Genomic DNA, 21,587 nt, shown 5'->3' with positions numbered 1-21,587 from the left:
AGCGAGTTATCATCAACTTGAAAAACACTCTTTTTTCTTACTTTTTCCAACCCAACCTATAGTCATCGTCGCCGCCACCACCACCGTCTTCCAACGATTTAACCCTTCTTCCTTTTAATTATTTTTTTTGTTTAAATTTGTGTTTTGTTTTATTTTTTAGAAAAGGGGTGAACCTGACCCTTTTGAGTATTTAGACGACAAAAACAACCTTCATGCATATTCATATACCTACATATACCAAACCAACATGTCGGATCTTAAAAAATGAGGGTTGATATCTTGTAATTGGACGACATAACAGACAACAACAAGAACAACTCAAAAAATAAAATAGAAATTACCTACGACCTTATAGCTTGAAGCTATTCGAAAACTATCCCGCAACTTGAATGAATCCAAAAATTCTAATTGGTCAGGTCATTCTCGTTGACCTTTTAAAAAGTCCGAGTTAAGCTAATAATTGACCAACCGCAAACAACCCTCTCTCCTTTTTTGTTCTCTGCCCGATATTTCGACAGAAAACTTCTAATTCCACGGACAGGGACAGTTACACAGTGACAGTGACATAAAAATGACAAACAAACATCATGTGTTGGGTACGGACCTCGTATGAGAGACGGGTATAGTGTTAGAAATTAGACACCAATAGTTATGTGATGTCCTGTCGGTCGAGTCGGGTCGGTTGGTCGTTCGTATATACACACTTGAATACAAATGAGACCGAACCAGTAACCTATCATCCACCGCATTGCATCCCTCTTAACCTTTTTGACATCTCAGCTCGCATACCTTTTACCCATAACCATAACCATAGACAGCCGAGAGCTATCCTGTCACCGCTATGTCATCATATGTTTACTATGTGATGATGGAAAGGACGAGCAACACAAAAAAGAAAAAAAAACGAATCAATTGTTTTCTCACCCCTATAACCTCTCGGTCTATGACAACATACAAACATGCATACATAGCATCATCACGGGACAATAAGGACAATGGGGGATTGCCTGTATGAGCGTTTCAAGGATATGCCACACCACGAAACGAAAATATTGCCATACCGAGTATAAGGATAACCCAGGCCGAGGCTAAGAAAGGAAAGGAGGAGCAGGCATCAGATCAGGCTAAGCCGGACATACATATTTGGGAAGATCCTGAAAATTTCCATTTTATCTCAACGAAGACATTTTTCCTTGCAGCATATGTGTCAATTTGCCAAAAAAAAAAGGAAGAACACCCAACAAGTGTGTGCTGCGTGTATAGTGTGTGGGTTTGGAGTTGGGGTTGGATTTGGAGTTGGGGATGGAGATGGGTTGGTAGGACACCAGAGGATAAGATATGTGTTAAGACGACGACGCACTATTGGGAAAGGGACTGGCTAATATATTCATCCCTTAAGCGGGTACAGAGAGAGAGCCTGGGAGACATCTAAACCCTCTTGAATTCGTGTTTCGTGTGTGGAAATGGTGAAAACGAGCGAAGACAAGGAATGAGATTTGTGGGGACGACGACGATGGCGACGTCCTTGGACGTGAATGTTTTTTTTTTTTGTGTGGTTGTGAGAAAATTTTCTTCTTAGGGTTGAGTGGATAAATTGTGGCTTCATTGGCCTTCTTCACACCTCCTACTCCTCCTTCCTCTTCTGCTTCTCCCTTCATGGAATCTCATCACTTTAACATTCATTCAGAGAAAGAGAGTGAGAGTCCGGAAGTCCAAACACTTAAGGAAGTCCTGGAGCTGCTTTTGCCTTCTGTCAGTTGTCGTATCGCGTCGCGACACATTTGTGTACTTCTATACTATATATACATAAACGAGTATAAGATATAGAACGATGAAGACAACGCCAAAGACTACGTCGCTCGTCGAGGACGACGACTACTACGATGGCGATGACTATACGAAGACGGCATCAGAAACAGCAACAGCTAAAGGAAAAGCACCGGCAAAACAGCAACTTATAGCCCTGTCGTGTCTTATGGCAGAGAGTGTGAGAGGTGGAAAGGGGCCAGTCAGCCAGCTGTGGGGCGGCAGTGGCAGTGGCAATGCCAGTGTGGGGGCGGGCGGTTTTTGAGAGAACCAAAAACCTTTTCTTTTTCGTATATTAACCAAACAAGGACTTTAAGTGAAAGTCTGGTGTTGTTTTGGTTGAGTTTTTGGCTTGTTGTATATATGAATGTGAAATGACTGGTTGGGGGTGGGGGGGGTCTGGTAGTCTGGATGATGATGAGTCTGAGTTCGAGTCTGGGGGATGATACTCTAGGAGGTTTACGTACCATGCCGTCCTTCGCATGGTGTTTTTTTTTTATTTTCGTTAAAGATTCACCTGTTGCCAGTGCACTTTTCTTTCTGTGTGCAGAGGAATCATTTTCATTTTCACACCGAAATGCTTCGTCTTATATTTTCTCGGTTCGGTCTGTCAGAATGTAGATGTGGCGGCGGGAGTGAAGAAGGGGGTGGATATGGGCAACAGCATTCTTCGCACATCTCGCATCAACCTTGGGTCTGTATGTCGGGAGAAAGTTGAGGAAGACCCAAAACATCGAAAGTGAAAGTTCTGAGTGTGAGAACACGGTATCAGAAGTGGGCATTTGGTATTCTGTTTTCTTAGCATGAATGAATTAAAGAGAGGGAGATGTGTGTTGCCTACGAAGACGGGGACGACGACTGTACGACGACATTGGTGGTCGTCCTCTACGTTGTCGTCTTAAGACTCATTTAGGGGTTGCTAAGGAAAAATGCCGGCACTTTGTGAATGGAAATGTCGAAATCAAGGCGCCACGCCTCACCTATCGGGGTGGAGGGATTAAAACTTTGATGCCAGACAAAAATGTGCAGTTGTGCTCAAGTTTATCAAACAACAAGAAAAAAACTCGGTCGACATAATCATCAACGCAATTTAAGGGGAGAGAGAGAAGGAGAGTTGTTTGACAAGGTCCGAACAAATTATATGAAAAGTATCTAAAAGGAAAAAAAGATACAAAAAGTCTATGGATAGTTTCATTTCGGGTAATAAGATACCCAATTCTCTCATAGTGTATATCAGTATCATATAGCACCCAAACTAGTTTACGACTTTATTACAACCCAAAAAAGGTAAAAAAGGTTAAATTAGAAAGGAGGTAGGATATTTTGGGAATTTTTTTGACAGCAAAATTATAAAAGTGATCATTAGCATATGGGAAGACGATGGTATTGAATTACTAGAGAAAAAATTACGGTCAAATTATTTGTTTTTGTTCTTTTTTTGACTTTTTATTTAAAAAAAAATTTAATATATCGATGGCCATTTGATGGGCTTTGATGGTCTTTTTTTTGTTGTTGTTGTTTTGGTGTAATAAGCAGAGGCGACATACTGCTGTCAGACTTTTGATGAATTGCACCTTTTGATGATATTATGGGGTGTTTTTTTTTTGAAAATTCAAAATATATCAGGTTTCAATTTTTATTTTTATAATATTAATGAAGTGAAGACAGTAGCTGGGAAAAATTATGGTAACAGGTTTGAAAGGTGAATGTTATTGCAGGAAAGGGACGAAAATTATATATTTTTTTTTGATGGCAGGTGACTTATGGAAATTCGTTACAATTTTATTGGCATTTATTTTTAATTTCGTGAAATAATAAAATAAATTAAGACTTTAAAGCTTTTTAATAAATATTTAATGATAAGCCCAATAACTTTGGGGAAGCTTTTAACTAAATCAACCTAGATAAACTTTTGCTAAGTTATACTACAAGCATTTCACAGTAATATTTTTGAGAATTTACTCCGTATTTTTTTGCGAGAGTTGAATTCTCCGAAAATTAAGTTAGAAAACCTCTAAAGTTTTATTTTTCTTATTTTAGAAATGAATTTTAAAGGTGAAACCTACAATAGCGTAATACTATTCTTATTTTTCTTTTTTTATAATTAGCGCACAGTTAAAGCTTTTTGCATGCATTTGATATGCCAAAACCACAGTGTGAGGATTAGGATGAAAAGGAGGGGGTTAGATAGAATTCTTGAAAATTGCAGCGACGACTTAAAAAGACGTACCAAATTCGTGAGGCACAGCTTAAAAAAGTTCTTTACTTAATAGCACAGCTTCTAAGAATGGCAACCTATCATCTAGCCTTTCTAGAAGCACGATTATTACAGCTGAACTGTTTAAAGGGAGGGTTGTAACTAGTTATTTTACTAGCGCATAGCTACGATGCTTAAGTGCTGTTATTGATGTTACTGTCAACGCTCATTCTATAAGCTCTTGGGTGTAAATGACCGTTGAGTGTAAAAAGGTTTAATGAATTAGAGCTATATAAGAAGGAGAAATAAATTGTATGCATCGTCGGAGAAAACCAAAAAATTTTGTTTTATTTTTGGCTACATGAAACTTGAATTCTTTTCTGAAGCAAGGCTTGTGACTCTGTTGAGGTTTTTAAACGTTTAATTGATAATAATGTCCTATTATTCATTTCAAAACAACATTTAAAAAATTTTAAGCAGTGTTAAGACACGTGAAATTTTTACAAAAAAATTGATTGTTTACAAAAATTCTAAGATTCCGATGTATTTTATTTCTTCAAGTTGTTAAAGTTATACTATTTTTATTAATGATATGAAATATTTGTTTAAATTAATGTTCAAAGTCTGGTAACACAATTTAATATATATTTACTGAGGCGATATTTTTTCCTGATATTAAAAAACTTAATCTATACTGATACTGTGGCAGAGAACTGAGGCCCGGGAAACTAGTCAACAGAGGAACTTACTTAACACTCAATGAAAATGAAATCCACTTAAGCAAAGTCTAAGTTCCCACACTATGTAGATGGGAATCTATTTCCCGAAAAAAGTTGAGGTTTTAGTTCGCTCTGAAAGAAAAATTAATTAACTTGTAAAAAGAAAGATGGAATGTGCTTACAATTTTATTAAACTTTTAAAATCAAATGTAATTTTGAAAAACTTTACACCAAATCTAGTTACCAAAATAGTTTAAGTTCTGAAATAAAGGTATAATGTATCTACATGTATGTACAAAGCACATACAAAGAAACAACATTGAAAAACAAAATATTTTAATAATTTACAAAAGCACTTTCGAAATTTCTTGAACAATTGTTGTATACAATAAGGGCATAACATTTACAACAGATGGAGCGTTTGCTGTCATTGTCTAGTAGTTAGTAACACATTCTACATATCTTGACTTGTTGACAAGGCAGTACAATGGTGCGAGTATTATTAAATCAAATAATACACAATGGGACATTGTTATATTTGGTCCTGCGATCTCTGGCTCGGAATCCTCTTCTTGACATTTCTAGTTCTTAGTCATCATTTTTGTTAAAAATCGAGCGATTTTCTTTCATTATTTTCAGAATCTTGAAGTACCAATTGCGCTATTCAGAATTTTGCAAACTATGTTACGAAATCCTTTCATTGTTAGATAATACGAGCGGAACGCCAACGAAGAATGTTTTTCCCTTTTAAGAACATCTATTGCGTGCGCTGCAAGAACGGTAACTTAAACAAAGATAAGGTATCTTTTAAAATTTGGGTCTGGAAACATTTGTGGTTAAGCTGAAATTTGTCGAAAAGTTTCAATTATACGCCCCTAACACTTTCTTAGAAGTACCATAAAAAAGAAGTGGAATTTAATTTTTCACAAAGTGATTTAAACAAAGCGTCAAAATCTTAAAAAGGAAATGTTGAACACGATTTTAATTTAATTTGTTTTTAAGTTAATTAAGGTGCGAAGTAACTGTTTTTTGTCTAAATGAAATTCTGTGTCTTTGTTATGAATATTGGACAAATTTCCAGGTCTTTCCACTGTTATAAAATTTTGTCGATGTTCTGTAATTTATATGAATTGACTTATATTTTGTCTAATATTCATGACACGTTGATTATTTTAAATATTATGGAACGCATTACACAACAGTTTTCATGATATTTATAAAATATATGACAAAAAAAGTCTAAATACCAACCTTCGTTATATGGGCAATATTATACTGGAACAGCATACATTTGTACACGAAATTTAAAAACCAAAAAACTTATAGCTTTTGGAAAGAACTAAAATCCTCCCGTTTTCCCCTACACACAAATATTATTGCTCCTCTTTATATTTCAGTTTTGTCTAAGTTTTTTTCGAAGCAAATTTCTATTTTTTCTGGAATGCCTCCTCTTATAAGTTTTGATATTTAATTCTCATTTTTATTCGAACCGACAAAAACACAAAATTAATGATTTTGTTTTAGGATCCAAAATTTTGGCGAATAACCTGATCACGATATAAATACGTAACCAATTTCACTTTCTTATAAAGGGTGAAAGAGAACCTCAGACTTGACTCTTAAAGGGATGAAAATAAACATCTGAAAAATTATGTCCGGTTTGTCTTTTGTGAATGTTGAATTAACTGACAAAGATGGGTATGGTAGAAAGTGCTTATACTTTTTTTATATTATATGTTTCTTAGGTAAAGTTATTGATTTAAATCAAAGTTTAGAAACCTTCTTAAACTCTGAAAGTTAAATATGTTCTCTGAAAAAATGATTCTATGTGTTATCATTTGGCAATAAGAGGCTTTGATAAGGCCCCAGAGACGACTTTTTTGTGCAAAGATTTCGTTTTTTTTAGTTTACCGAAGAAGTATTTTCATAAGAATTTGTATCCTATGTGGAAAAATGTTGGGCAATGGCAAACGAAAAGAGTTCCAACCTTTGCGTGGTCAACAAAGCTCATTTTATTCCTTTGGCATAATCCTTCAGGTTGTGACTAGTTATTATGCTCTCCTTATGGTTATGTCTATATTGGATTGGTTCAGTGTTGTACCTTTTCTCTTCAGTTCATCAGTTCTTACATTTCCCGCCCATCATTGTTACCAGCAGATTTTAATGTTTTGCTGTTCGTTCGCTCTTGGCTACAGCAATTCGAAAGCTTTGATTTGATTGTTGTGCCAGAAATCAGCTGCTTTGCTACCATTGAATCTTACGTTTCTTACAGTCATCCAATTTTTGTAAATAATATCAGCAACATTAGAAACTATGCATAGTGACAGTTTTTGACATTCAATAAGCTTAAAATACAAACATCAAGAGTGTGCTGCTTAACTTATCAATATAATTTTGTTTTAATAAATTACCACTATTGAATCTAATAATCTAATCAGTCTAATAAATACAATCTACATACATTCAACCTCATGGATTATTAACTTTTGCAACATTCGCAACCCTTGATGCCATTGCTTGTAAAATTGTCTTTCTATTTTTCTTCTTTTGAATAATTTGCTTTCGATTAAAAAGAGATTTTCCGCCAATTCCATTTTTATACTTACTTATCTTATAGTTATTCGTTGAAAAAAAATGTAATACAAAATGTCAATAATAATAATAACATTTCAAAACAAAATTTCATATAGCCCTTGATACTCGTTAAGGATAAAATGATATTTTTCGCTCCTGTGAAATATCATTTTGTTTTGTGTTCCTGGATTGGTGCTATCAACAAAACTTACAAATTATATTCGCATTTTTTGTTCGCTTCCCTTTTATCCTCACACATTTTTCTACCAAAAAAAAAAAAAAACAATCAACAAAGCGACGCGACGCGACGTTCGACGAACTTGTGAAATAAAAATCAAGGGTGATTAGAAAGGATTTTTTACCTTTATTGGGGAAATAAAAAATATACAAATTTTGTGTAATAATATTATTGGAATGCATAGAGACACACACCAAAGTACAGTAACGAGCAATCACACACGTATCCTCCTGATTAAGCACCATTGGGATTGGGGTACACCAGGGTGGACATATTGGTCCTTGTTTTGTTATTTCTGTTTTATTATTTAATAAGGGAGAGAATTTTTGTCTTTTTTGATTTTACATATACATGAGTAGTGGAAGTTATCTAAACTGATTCCAACAAAAACTGGCTATAATCAAACCACCCCCTTGAAAAAATTAAAACCTCCCTTACCAAAAATTTAAATGGGTGAAATAAATAAAATTCACAAAAAAAATAAAAGAGGCTAGGATATAACTCCATCATCAACCCCCAATCTGCTTTGCATTGTTGTGTAATTTTTCTAAGGCCCTAATACATTAAACCAAACAACAACAAAAATTACAAAAAGAAAGAAAAGCTCGTCGCCAACACGGAAAGAGCAGAGGCTATACTATAATAAAAATAAAAAATAGTGCCAGATTAGGTGAAGAGTAACGTGGCTATGGCGGGCGGCGATAGCGGGCAGAGGTGTTAGAGAGGTCTTTGAGGGCGGTTGCGAGAGCTGATATTCGAGGAAGGTACCTATACTCTTGGTGGAATTTTAAAAGAACCGCCCAGGACCCTTCATGGCCCTCTATAGTCTCTACTTGATGCTGCTCCTCGCATTCGGGTTGTAAAGGTTGTATGAAGTGAAGGTATGTTCGTTTTTTTTTTTTTACTGCTTTTGGGTAAATTTTTGCGCATCACCGAAAATTATTAGGGAATATTTTTTTTTCTGTTCGTCCTTTATTCTTTGCTATAACACACCTCATCCCCTTGTGCCACAATCTGCCATTGCCACTGCCATTTGTGCTGATATGCGCCAACCTATACCTCTTCCCTGCTACTGCTTTACTTATAGAGAGACCCTGTGCTTGCTGTGAAGCTTGTCCCTCCTCGGCTCGGCTCGGCTCAGCTCGGCCTTACCCATTTTCAGTGTGTTAAATGTTATTATTTTTTTAATATCCGCTCGTAGAGCTAGCGAAGAGTAGCGTCGTCGTCGCTCGTCGTTGGCAGCGATGATGATGATGACGATGGTAAAGGTACTACCTATACATTATTTTGTTGTGTTATTATTATTATTATGTGAAACTAAATGAGAAATGAGAGCAGCAGCAGTAATAGCAGCAGAAGCTCAAGCTTTAGCTCGAAATCCAAACCAACCCCCCAAAAATACCACCCCCAACTTCAACAACAACAAACACCAACTACACAACATAGAAAAAACGAAATCATATAAAAAACACATCATACAAGTTTTAATGTAATGTGAACAGAGTAGGTACAGTTATGAGGTGGTATTTTTTAAGGGTGGTGGAGCGGGTAGGTAGATGGACTAGGTTCAAAAATCCATACTTAAAAAAAAATCCCTATAAAGGGATGATAATGTAATGTGTTGTGGCGGCGCAAGAGAGTATAGTGTTGTTGAAGATAGGGATGTATTTTTGTTTCGTCTTTTTCATATCGGCATTCGTTTGTGAGTAAGCGTTTTTTTAAATAATTTTTTTAAAACTTTATTATTATTATTATTATTATTTTTTTCTTTTTTTAGATTTTTTCTGCATATCATTTGGAGGAGTGCGGGTTATAGGAATTGTGCTTATTTTTGGTTAGATGCCTGAGATGATGATGATGATGCTTCGCATCTACAATAGGTAACCTATAGAAAAAGGTATATACCTTTGTATGTTTTGTATAAGTAGAGATATAGAGGTCACCCCCACCATCCCCTAGCTCATGATGATGATGATGATGATGCTGTGTTGTTTGCCCTTTGTTATTTCACAATCGGATTTATGGGGTAATTTCGTTTTTTAACTTTAATCCATTGGGCTAGCGCAAGCATAAGTAAAACACAAAACAATGCCATCATACGGACGTAGTTGGTACTATAATATAAAAACTCACCATATATCTATTTATATATAAATGTATATGATATGAAGTTATTATATATTATGAGTATCTATCTACAGGTACAATCAGTTATATGATGATGATTTTTTTTTTTCTAAAGTATATAAGGGCATTGTTGTTTTTGTTGGTCCATAATTTTAATATAAGACTCAAGGTTTTTGAAGTGGTGAAATAAGCTTTTTGGTTTCGTATTGTAAGTATGATCATATATAAGTATATACAAATTTCATTTTAGATTTTATATTATAAAAATCATATGAATAAAGAGATTCACAGAGAAAGTTATAAGAGGGAGAATTCTGTATACAGTAAACCGTAAACCAGGACCAGGATCTACAATTCTGAATAATATTAAAGGTACTGGCAATGGCGACTTCAATTAATATTTCAAAATAGAATTTGTCTACAAAATGTAATTTATTTCGGAAACGTACTTTTTTGGTGATGAATAACATTATTTTCTTTTTTGTTTCAATTTTATTTCATTGACTACCTTCATTGACTGATAGAATTATTGTTTTTGAGGTTTTTATTTTTTGAACTAAAAAATGGTAATGAAATGATTAATGGTTGGGGTATATGGAAATATGAACACATCATCAATTTGTCAAAATAAATTGAGTCTGACCCCCTTCTAATAAGTGTCTGGCAACAAGAAGTATGCTAAGTTGGAACATAGAAGAAATATCTCTGAAAAATCAAAAATGCAATCAAAAAATATTGTATTGGTTTTTGTTTTCGAGGCATATGTTAGGTTAATAAAAAAGAAGTTTAAAGAAAACTTAATGAATTCAAACTAATGTATGTTTGGAATATAAACCTTCAAGTTTTTGATAACAATTTGGAAAAAGTAGACCTTTATTTTTTAAAGAACGTAGATTTGTAGCTGCTTTTGGGAAAATTCTATAAAGGCCTCTTACTTTGTCCATATTATAAAGTAAAGAGATTTGTTCCTTAGCCATACTTCACGAATGTCTTAGCACACTGGGTCTTTCTCTGCCATTGCAATTTTCGAAAATTGAAAATAGCCCTTTCTTTTTAAACATTACCTTTTTAGCTAATGAGTATGTATATAAATACAAGTTAAATGTAACATAAAGCCCTTAATTTATTGACATTTGTTAAGTTTGTCTAAAAAGTATCGAGTGACAAAATAAGTGATTTTTTATCCGACCTAGAAAACAACAGCAAAATTAATTAAAGAAGTATTGATGAAAGGAAGTCTTAAGACGGACAGGATGTGTACACATATTTATCACTTGATTTTTTAAGTTGGACAAATTTTTGTTTTCATATTTGAATGCGCTTTATTAAAAAAAAAAACAAATTAAGGGAGCCTCATTTTAAAATGATAGAAGGTTGAATTTAGAAAAATCTAATAACTAAGCAAAAAAACGTGTAATAGTTCGAATTAACACTTCTTAAAATTCCTTGAAGCCATTAGAGGTAAAGGTTGAACGGATACAAAATTGTGTATTTTGTGAACCAGTGTTAAAAACCTTGGCGTTTCTAAGAACTTATAGACAATCAAGAGAACCTAAAAAAAGGCAATAAATAAACAAGATGTGAATTTTGTGTTTCAAAATGTTGTTTTCATTTAAAAGTATTGAAGAAGAATTCGTTTAAAGTCAGCATAAAAGGGAAAAGTCGATATAGGTTGTTAAACTTAATTAATTTTATTTAAATTTCGTTTATAAACAAAATAAAAATAGTTCGTGAAATATGAAAATTATTTAAATTCCAAAAAAATGTCAATACAAAACAGAAATCATATTAATTGGACGAATCTTATGTATAAAATAAAAATTGTTTGCATTAAAAAAAGGTTAAAACAATTAAAAATAGCATTTAAAAAATTCTTGAAATTCGAGAATTTGCCTAATAACAAATTAAGAGAAACAAAAATTATTAAATATATATTTAAAAAACTTAAACTTGTTTTAAATTTAGTTTTCAATTCTAAAACAATTTCTTACAATTATTTTAAAAGTGAAGCATAAATATTTATTAGTATTAAGACATATTTCAAGCAAAATAAAAATAATAAACAAACATGTCAATATTTTTCATTTGCATTACAAAAAATTCAGTGTTAGAAATTGTTTGCAATTAGAAAAAATTAAATTCAAACGTACATATTTTCTTATAAAAAAATTAAAGACAAAATTTGTACACTTTTGTTTAATAAAAACATAAATAATATGCACTTTAAAAAACTTTGAGAAGAGTGAAATGAAGAAAGAGTTATATATGACCTTCAGTTCTTTTCAATTTCAATTTTTTGAACCAAAATACTTTAATACTCTTATTCGTTATTTAAAAACTACATTAATTTCAAAAAAACTTCGATTTTATTTGTTGTCCATAGACATTTTAATTTTTTTTATAATATAAAATATTTTAAAAATAGAATTCAAAATTCGAAAAATTCAGCTTTTAATATTAATATTTAAAAGTCCTTTATTAAATATCTTATGTCAGTATTTGTTATTTTTCAGTTTTAACTTTAAAAAGTAATAGTTGAGAGAATTCTAGGTTTTTCATTTTAAGGAGTTTCTTGATTTCAGCTCCCAAAATCCTAAAATTTCAATAAACTTTTTCATTTTTTTTTTGGGTTGTATTTAAATAAATAAAAAATACTAATTTATTTAAATATTAAAAACCTGTTTAACCTTTCTGATAACTGTAAACAATTTAAATCATAAGGAAATTTCAATCAGCTGCTCAAATATTGTTTTAAATTAAGGAGAAAAGAGGCTAGGATGAGATCCAAACTTATAACTTTCCATTGATGTTCTTTAATTTTTGTTGATGTTTAAAAAAATTGCGAAAAAAATCCAATTAAAAACTGAACATTTTTGGTTATTCTTTTATTTTTTATTTTTTATTTTTTTTTTAATTTCAGTTCTATTCATACAAATTTTGACAGCCGTAAAGTATGGAATAATTTACTACTTGTTGACTTGTAAACAAATGGCATTGATAGTAATGAAATAAATCGTAAAATTTTTGTACAACGAAGCTATGTCGATTTCTGCCTCTGTAAGTTTTAATATTGACACAAATACAATGCTTAATGTTGTTCTAATTGATCTAAAGTTTGTTGGAATTATATTACCCTTGGTATTTCCTTATATCACCGATCTTATAAATAGATTTTTTTTGACCGATGTTAAGGCCAAAATCAATTCACCCTTATTTGTCTAAAATTTGTGAACGATTTATGAATAAGCAACTAAGCGATTACATCAAAAGTCATAATTAATTTACTACTCAATCTTATTTTGGACCAAGGTGAGGCATTATTGAAGATATAGGTCAGAGTTAAATAGAAACCATGTAACTTTTCTTGTTCTTCTGGACTTGTCAAAGGGGTATACGATAAGGTTAATCACCTTATTTTTGTTAATAAACTTTTTCAATATTTCATCTTGTCGTCTGTAGCTTCAAAATAATTTCGTCTTACCTTACTGACCAAAAATAGTCTATTTACACAAACAATAGTAAACAAAATTTCTTCCACTAGTAAATGGTGTTCCTCAGGGATCGAATTAAGGTCCGCTACTGTTTTCTCTTATGTATACGATATACGATAAGATTTTTTTTTCACGGGTACTGCCTCTTGCGAGGAATTGACAAATCCTCCAAGACTAATTCTTGTCACGAAAAGTACTTTCTCAAATTAGCCGTTCGGATTCGGCAAATAAACTGTAGGTCCCTTCCATTTCCGACAACATTACTCGCACACAGGAATGGTTGAGAGTTGTAAGTCACTAGGCTCTGGTTCTTCATGGACTGTTGCGCAAACTAATTTATTTTATTTATTTTTGTTTATACGATATATCAAATATATTAGATTAGATATTATTTCGAATTTATCGCAACATCAAAATGATGATAATATTAAAATTTAAAAAAGCAGTTTCTTGGTCTTACAAAAAAACTGTGCCTTTAATATACATATATGAATACTTTAAACAAATTATTAATAACTTAATCAACGCAAAGGTAAATGTTAATTGATTTCGTAAAAGAAGCTAGAGTTTTGTTATTTTTCAACAATTAAATTTTGAAGATATTGCAATTGAATTTGTTGAAATTTCAAAGAATTTGATTCTGGTATTTAAAATAAAATTGAACTGCTTAAAAATGTACACTTTTAACCACGAGAATATTTCTTATCTAAGACCCTAGATTGACGGTTGATACGAAGACTTACAGATTTCATTTTTAAGAAGAAGACTAACATATCTCGCTTTAAAGCAAAAACTAACGCTTTTCATGATTCTAGGCGAAGTCTAACACGGCTCAAAATTCTATTCGAAAACTAACTTATTAAGCTCAAGTTTTTGGCATCAAATATTCATCTTCAAACCAAATTTTTTTATTGCATAAAAATTTTCGTCAGCGCCTTAAATATTAAACACTTCGTTTCCACAAATTTTCAATTTTAACAACGTTTTTAAAAAACCGTATAATTTTTCAATTTTATAGTTAAATTAAATTGCATCATACATTTTGTCTTCCTCAATATATAATTTAAAAATTAGATTCCATTTTTATGTTATAACTTGAACTTATTATTTAATTGTGTTAAAAGTTGTGTTTCTTTTTTTCCTTTTTTTTGTTCTTAAACAAATAGATTAGTCTTGGTTATTTGTTTTATACTTTATGAGCAAATTTATTTATTAATGTCATCACATCACCAATCATATTGCACTTTCGCAATAATTTATTTTATTTTATATTATTTTTGTTTATAGCTTGGTGGAGATAACATATCACTTATTTTCCGTTTTGTTTTATTAATTTTAGCTGAGTTGTGTGTCATTTTAATCGCATACGAATCCAAATTGGGTTGAGTGTATATTTGCTAAGAAAATATTGTTCTTTTTTTTAATGTATATATTGTTTGTTTATATTTTCTTGTCATTGAAACGTGTGTATGATGACAGATTAGCTTTTTACAATATAGGCGAGGTTATTTCAATATAAATATTGTGTTAATATTTTATTTCTAATAATAAGTTTCAAAAAATGTATTTATTTTTTGTTGTTGCAATAATTTTTTAAATGTATTCGCATAGGTAGATTTTATTAATGAGGATGTTTTGGAAGTAAATATCATTTTAAGCAATAAATAGTATCAATCTTCGAAACAAACAAAAATAGCTAATGATGTGTTTTTAGCTTTGAAGGACCTCGTACCTATGATTTCACTTAATATTCTAAAACTCTAAAGGGATGGAAAGAAAGTGACTATTGCTACAGAATTTTAATAAACAAATACAGCAAATTATGAAATTATGAAAACGAAAGAAGTGAGCTCCCCAAAAAAAAAAAAAAAAACAATTTTAATACCTAAATGAGCTAAAATTAGAAGGTATTGTAATCTTTCAAATTTCTGAAATTTTGTAAATAAAAATGTTGAAAGAAATATTTGTCTTTTCAAAGAATACAAAAAATAAAAAGAAGATCATCCTTGTTACAGATAAAAAGATTTCAGGATACACAAAAGTACTGTCGAAAACTACATGTGTACAACATTTTCCAAAAATATCAAAACCTTATATAGGATAGTTTCTCAACTAATAAGTATGTATTTATCATTTCTTTGACAATTTCTTAAACAATTCAAAGGTTATTACCAACTATTTCTTTTTCTTTCTTCATAAACAAAATAAAAAGACAATAAAATGTATATCCTCTTTGACAGTAATAAAAAAGGATTCTACACTTTTATAAACTTTAGTAGTATCGACTTCCGCTCGTCTTCATTCTTATCCGATGATGCTTTGATGCTGCTAATGATATTCATCAATAGCTGCTTCTGCTGCTTCTTCTGCTGTCAAACTTTTCCAAAAAACTCATCTTCATCAGTAAATAAAAATATAAAACAAAAACTAAATAAAACAAAAGTGAAAAAAAAATAAACTGCATTATTGCAACTTTTAGATCTAAATGAGCTGGGGAATACATATTCCAGAAAACTCCTTGGGTTTCACTTCATTTCCATCATCATCATCGTAGTCTTTATGTATCAACACCATGATCCGCAGTTTTTTGTTAGATATTTGGTTTGAAAAGTTGAAACTATACAAAATTTTTCTATCCCCAAAAAATCTAACCAACCCCAACTCAAAACCAAAGAAAAGAAAAAAAAAGACGCTTTTCTTTAGTTTTCTCTTCTTGATTCTTTTTTGGTTGTATTAATATTTTGTTAAATAACATTTTTTAGTACCTATACACTACTACTACAAATAGAACAGCATGAGACCTTTCTTATACTTTTTTCAAGGGTTCCATCAAGCCACCCCCCGACCACACCCCCTACCAAACCAAATATAGAGGGAAGGTAGGGAAGGGTAGGGTAGAGTATTTTGGGTGGTAGTGTGGCGGCGGCGGCGGCGGTGGATTGAAGGTTGTCGGAATGAAGAATTCCGGGAAAAACTTTGCTAGGGCAATATTTTTAGTGGGAATAGAAAAATAAAATTAAAAAAAAAAAAACACAACGAATATAAACGAAAATGAGCGAAGGAACCTAAAGAGAATAAAAAATAAGAAATAAAAAATAAAAAAATAAACAAAATCCATAAAATGAAGGAATGAAAAATATTTTTATAGCATCGCGAATCCGTAACTGTACACCATCACATACTCTCTGTGAGCCATTAGAGATGGCAATAATGGCAGCCAGAAGCAGCGAAAGTGGCACAGCGATGAGGTGGAAGCGCAAGGATTTATTTTCTTTCTTCTAGTTTTTTCCTTTTTTTTATTTTGTTGCTTTTCTTTTTTTAATTTTTATACTTGTTTTGTTGGGGTTGTATCGGGAAATTGCGAAAGATGGTTGTATGTTCATTCGCTTCGTCGAGAAAAGTTTTTGGGTGCCGCCAAATGCTACTCCTCGCGCGCGCGATTTTTCTTTACTTTCTTACTCCCAAAAAAGACGAATATAGAGAAGAAGAAGAAGAGATGAAGTGCTTTTTATCGTTTAAAAAAGATTCTTTCCTTCTTTTCTTGATTTTTCTCAAACAAAAAAAAAATAAAATATATAGCGAAATAAAATACAAAAACTCTATACTTTATACTTCTAGTAGCGCTGATGCTCGCTCATAAAAAGAGAACAAAACTAAAAAAGATAGAAACGGAACAGGCTGGGGGTGTAAAACTGGAAAATTCCACCCCATCTATTGGCGACGGTAGTAGCGGCGGTGGAGTGAAGGATAAAAACTTAACGCCGCGCTATACTAGCTTCGCTTTATGGCTGAAATATAGCGAGGGGGTTAGCATTGAAGGGTGAAAGGGGGTTCAAGGGGGGTATAGTTAAAAAAAAATGTCGCATTCATATACAGTTAACAAGTTTTTCTATACGCGGATGCTCCTGCTGCTCCTGTTGCCCTCCCCCGCGATACAATCTTCAACAAAAGCAAAAAGAAAAAAAACAGAAGAATTATATTTAGGGGTAGTATTTGGCATAAAAACTAAGCAAAGTACTAGAAACTGAAAAAGGGCGACTAAACTGAAGGCAAAAGAAAAGGTGAAGGAGAGAAAGGAGCAACGTCAAAGGGAAAGGTAAAGGCAAAGGCAATAACAACAACAAAAAAAAGAACCCGATTATGAAATTCAAAAGTTCTTCGTTTTCTATTTTTTATTACATCTCTACTTTTTATGTTCGTTTTCTTTTTTTACGAGATGCTGGGTTTTTTCATCTTCACTATACTATAATAAGGGATGAGATTAGGAATAGAGAGCAAGGGAGAACGCACTTGGCATTAGAATGAGATAGAATTGTTAGTAGAGAGATAGTTATTGAGTAAGGGTGATGGTTAGTGCCAGGGGTTAGAAAGAATAATTTCCTTTTTTTAAAGTATTTTTGAATAGATCGTGGTGGTGCGCTCATTGGCGTCGTCGTCGTTGTTGTCCTTCCCTCCACCAACCCGCCGCCCACCGCCCGTCGTCGTCCTAGTCATCGTCGTCGTACCCCTTAGGGGGTGCTATTACATGTACAAGAAAAATCTATAATTGTGTATACGAGCAATGGGGTTGGGGGTGAGTCTTCCGGATTTTTGTTATATGTTTTTTTTGTGTTGTTGTTGTTGCTTTTTCAATATCGACAGTGATGTGTACGGCACTAGTTGTCGATTTTTAAGACACACTGGCTGATGGAAGATTTATTTTTAAGGAGGGCTCCATAAGATTTTTTGATTTTCTTTCTTTTTTTTTAAGTTACAACTTCAAGAGGGATGATAAATTTGGCGGGTGTTGATGTTGATGCTATGCTATAGAGAGAGGTGCCAAGGGCGGTGATGGAATTCTTTTTTTTTGTATTTTTATTTTTCATTTAAACTTCTTTCTTTCGTATATCTCCTTTGGCACGAGAGAGGTATAAGAAACTTAAGATATTTTATTTGAGCAGGGGGTGAAAAATTCCTTTTGAAAAATTTTCGTTCATTGACAGGGTTGAGTTTAAGAGGTTGGGGGTGGTAGGTAGGAGGTGGGAGTGGGAGTGGGAGTGAGTGTAGTGAGCTATTTTTATATGTAAGTATATCAAATTTCTAAAATGAAAGTTTTGCTTCTTCATTTAAAATATATACCCATAGTGTGGTATGATGGCGCTGTATCTGTATTTGTATCTGTATCGCCTAAGAGCACAAAGTACAACATAAAGATGATTTGCATTGTAACAGATTGTAGTTGAATTTTTATAGCTACATAACTACATATCTATCTAGGTACAGAGAAGTAAATGTGAGGAGTTGAGGGTGGTAAGTAACCGAACTTGATGCCTTTGTTCTTTAGCCTTCCATACTCTTATGAAAAAAAAGAAGATATGTACCTTTTAGAAACGAAGACGATAGCGACGAAGATGAAGAAGGAAGAAGTCTTTCTCACTGTTAGCGAGAGGGATATTATAATGCCGCGCATTATCGATTATTTAATCAATAAAAATATAGAAAGAACGAAGCGAATATAAGAAAATACAAAAAAAAACTGTTATAATGGCTTCCCGGGAATGATGTCTTTCGAATGGGTGGATTATGTAGCACACACAGCAAGGATATTTTTACCTTACCTCTGTAACCATCCAATTCTTGCTTCTTGAGTAGGAATGAGCAATGCGTGTGTGGTGATGTTCAAGAGGAATATACGGGCATAGATTAGGGGTAGATACATATACACTTCATACATAGATGGATTAGGTGACATTCATGTTATTTTCGATATTTTATTTTTGAAAGATTTTGAATTTTTAGCAATGACATGAATTATTTTCATCTCAAGATATGGCTTGCGATGTTCCTCTACCAAAGGTATCGCTTGATGGTAAAGTGAAGTGAAATGAAATGAAGTACAATGCGGAAGAAAAAGGAAAAAGAATTATACGATAAATTCGATAAAATGAATAAGAAATATACAGTAAGAAAAAAAACAAAAAAAAAGAAGAAACAAATAAAGTAAAATCTCGTGTGTCTTCCGGTCTGGAATGTTGACAGTGAAGCAAATCAGGATGCTTCAATACTTCCTACCAGACGTTGAGTTGAGATGACATCCTATGGAATTTTCTGTTTTATTTATTTTCACTTGATTTAATTTAAGTAAATCGAAAGAAATCATAGAATTTCCTATGACTTTGTTAGGTACCTATATAGAAGGATGTATCTATATGTATTTAGAACTTAGTGCAAGGTCTATTTTGTTCTATGTAAGCTGATAAAAGACAGGAGGATAAGATGCGACGATGGGTTTATAGAAAACTCTCTTGAAGCTATTAAATGGTTGTCAGATTAAAGATGTAAAGTGAGCAGAAAATATAAAAATATGAATTTTAATATCCCTAAAAAAGATCCTTAAACAAAACTAAGCTGAAAAAATTAATGAAACAATTAATATGAATATTTAGAACTGGAATTTAATGAAAAAAGAGAGTGGAATGTGAACCACACTGATAACTTCTCATTCGTTAATGCTAAAAATTTCTAAATGATATTTCCTGTAACAATTTTTTTTTAAAGAACTTGAAAGAGTATTTAAGTTTAAGATTCTTTTCTATCTATGATAGTCAAAAAACTAAATTAAAAAGATAATATTTCTCGGTAAGGCTTTCATTCCAGACTGTCGTGCAATGTTAGGAAGTATCAAAAATAATATTTATATGGGATAAACAAATCTAAGGCATAATCTAACTTTAAACTCAAGCATAAATATGTATATGCAGTAAAAAATAAAGTTTTTCAGGTTTTTTATTAAACTTTCTCAAAGAAATAATCTTTTGTTTACAACAATATTTTTTTTTTGTAAATACCGGAATCAGCTCTTTAGCAGTGGAAAAATACTTCAACAGTTTCCTTTTGCTTTTCACAACTAGAAGTTTCAATTTAAGACTGCAATGCTTGCTGAGTTTTTTCGAGTCTGTTCGAAATCTTATTTTTAATTCTAAGTGAAACTTCCTGATTGAACATCAAAATACTTAATGAAAATAAACAACTATTCGTGTACATATGCAAAATAATCTTCTTAGTTCACATTACTGAAGTACTTAAAAAACTATTCCACCTACGTTACGGTTTAAATAGATTAAACGTATTCAACCAAAACCAATTTAATTTAAAAAATTTGAAACTGATTATTAATCAATTTTCTTAATGAAATCAACTAATCTCACGTAAGAAAGTTTACAAATAAACTTTTCCTGAAATTTACAATAAGTCAAATAGTGATAGTATGAATATATTGAATTTAAGATTTTCAAGTTCGTAGTCAAACAATTAAAGAGAACTCATTGACTGTTACCAAAGCTATTGCTTAATGTTTCTATAGCTTCCATTAGTTTGTTCAAATGTGTTGGCATAGTAGCTTAACCTTAAAATCCAACCGAGTTTTAGTATTAGGGTTTTCAAATCCTATTCCTATATACGGTATGAGTTTCTTTCTTGTAAATAGAACATTTCAAGTTGTTAATCTAACTTAAACGATAACTTTTCTATAATTTCAAGAAAGTTCTTGTTATACCGTTCTTTAGCTAAAGACATATGTCTACTACGCTAAAATCTTTGGGATGGACCGATAAATTTTAAATTTGGTACATTTAAAGGGCATCCCTAGAGCTTGCAACTTTGTGTTAGCTTTTCTAGTACGGTTAGTTTCAATACAAACTTTCTGTTGTTGTTGTCATGAAAATAGTTAGGTTATAAGTCACTTAATCTGAAGCACCCAGCGACAAATGAAAAGAGTGCGAACCATTCACGTTGAAATATTCATTTTGTATTGCAAACACAAAAACTTTAAGTGGCTCCATAATAACGCGGTCTTATACAGATTATTTCATTGAATTTGTTTTCTGTATCTATTTTAAGATTTCTGTAAGAAGTTTAAAGCAAAAGTGTGATACCATATCGAGAATCTTCAAGACTGATATACATTTCTTGAATATTCTCGTTCATTAATGAGCATAGTATTGATCTTGAGGCTTGAAAAAGCCACGCGAGCTTTAAGCTGAGCCTTACCATTCTGCTTCTACACTTGTTGATTCTTCAGTTACATTGAATGTTTCTTGTACATTAAGGCTGAAGAAAAACGAGATACTATCGATAGCTCCGAAAACTCAAGAAAACATATATTTTTGGTCCATTTTGCTTTTTCAGCTTCGATTTTTGTACGACTTGACGGAAATCTTATATGACTCAACTCCAACATCTTGTCCTATTTTAAATTTTAATCCAGATGTCTCAAAAAATATCCGCAATCCTGGTCAGAGGTCAGAGCACTGCCTCTCCACTCTATTTATTTTTCATAAAAAGTATTCAAGTAGCCACTAATTTTTTTTTGAAAACTAAAATAGACTATAAAAGCCATCATTACTAAGTTCTAACCATTTCTTATTAAACTTTGACTTTTGCACTCTTGCAAACTC

The sequence above is a fragment of the Eupeodes corollae genome, chromosome 2, assembly GCF_945859685.1.
Source record: "Eupeodes corollae chromosome 2, idEupCoro1.1, whole genome shotgun sequence".
Lineage (NCBI taxonomy): Eukaryota > Metazoa > Arthropoda > Insecta > Diptera > Syrphidae > Eupeodes > Eupeodes corollae.
This window is presented reverse-complemented; position numbering follows the sequence as displayed.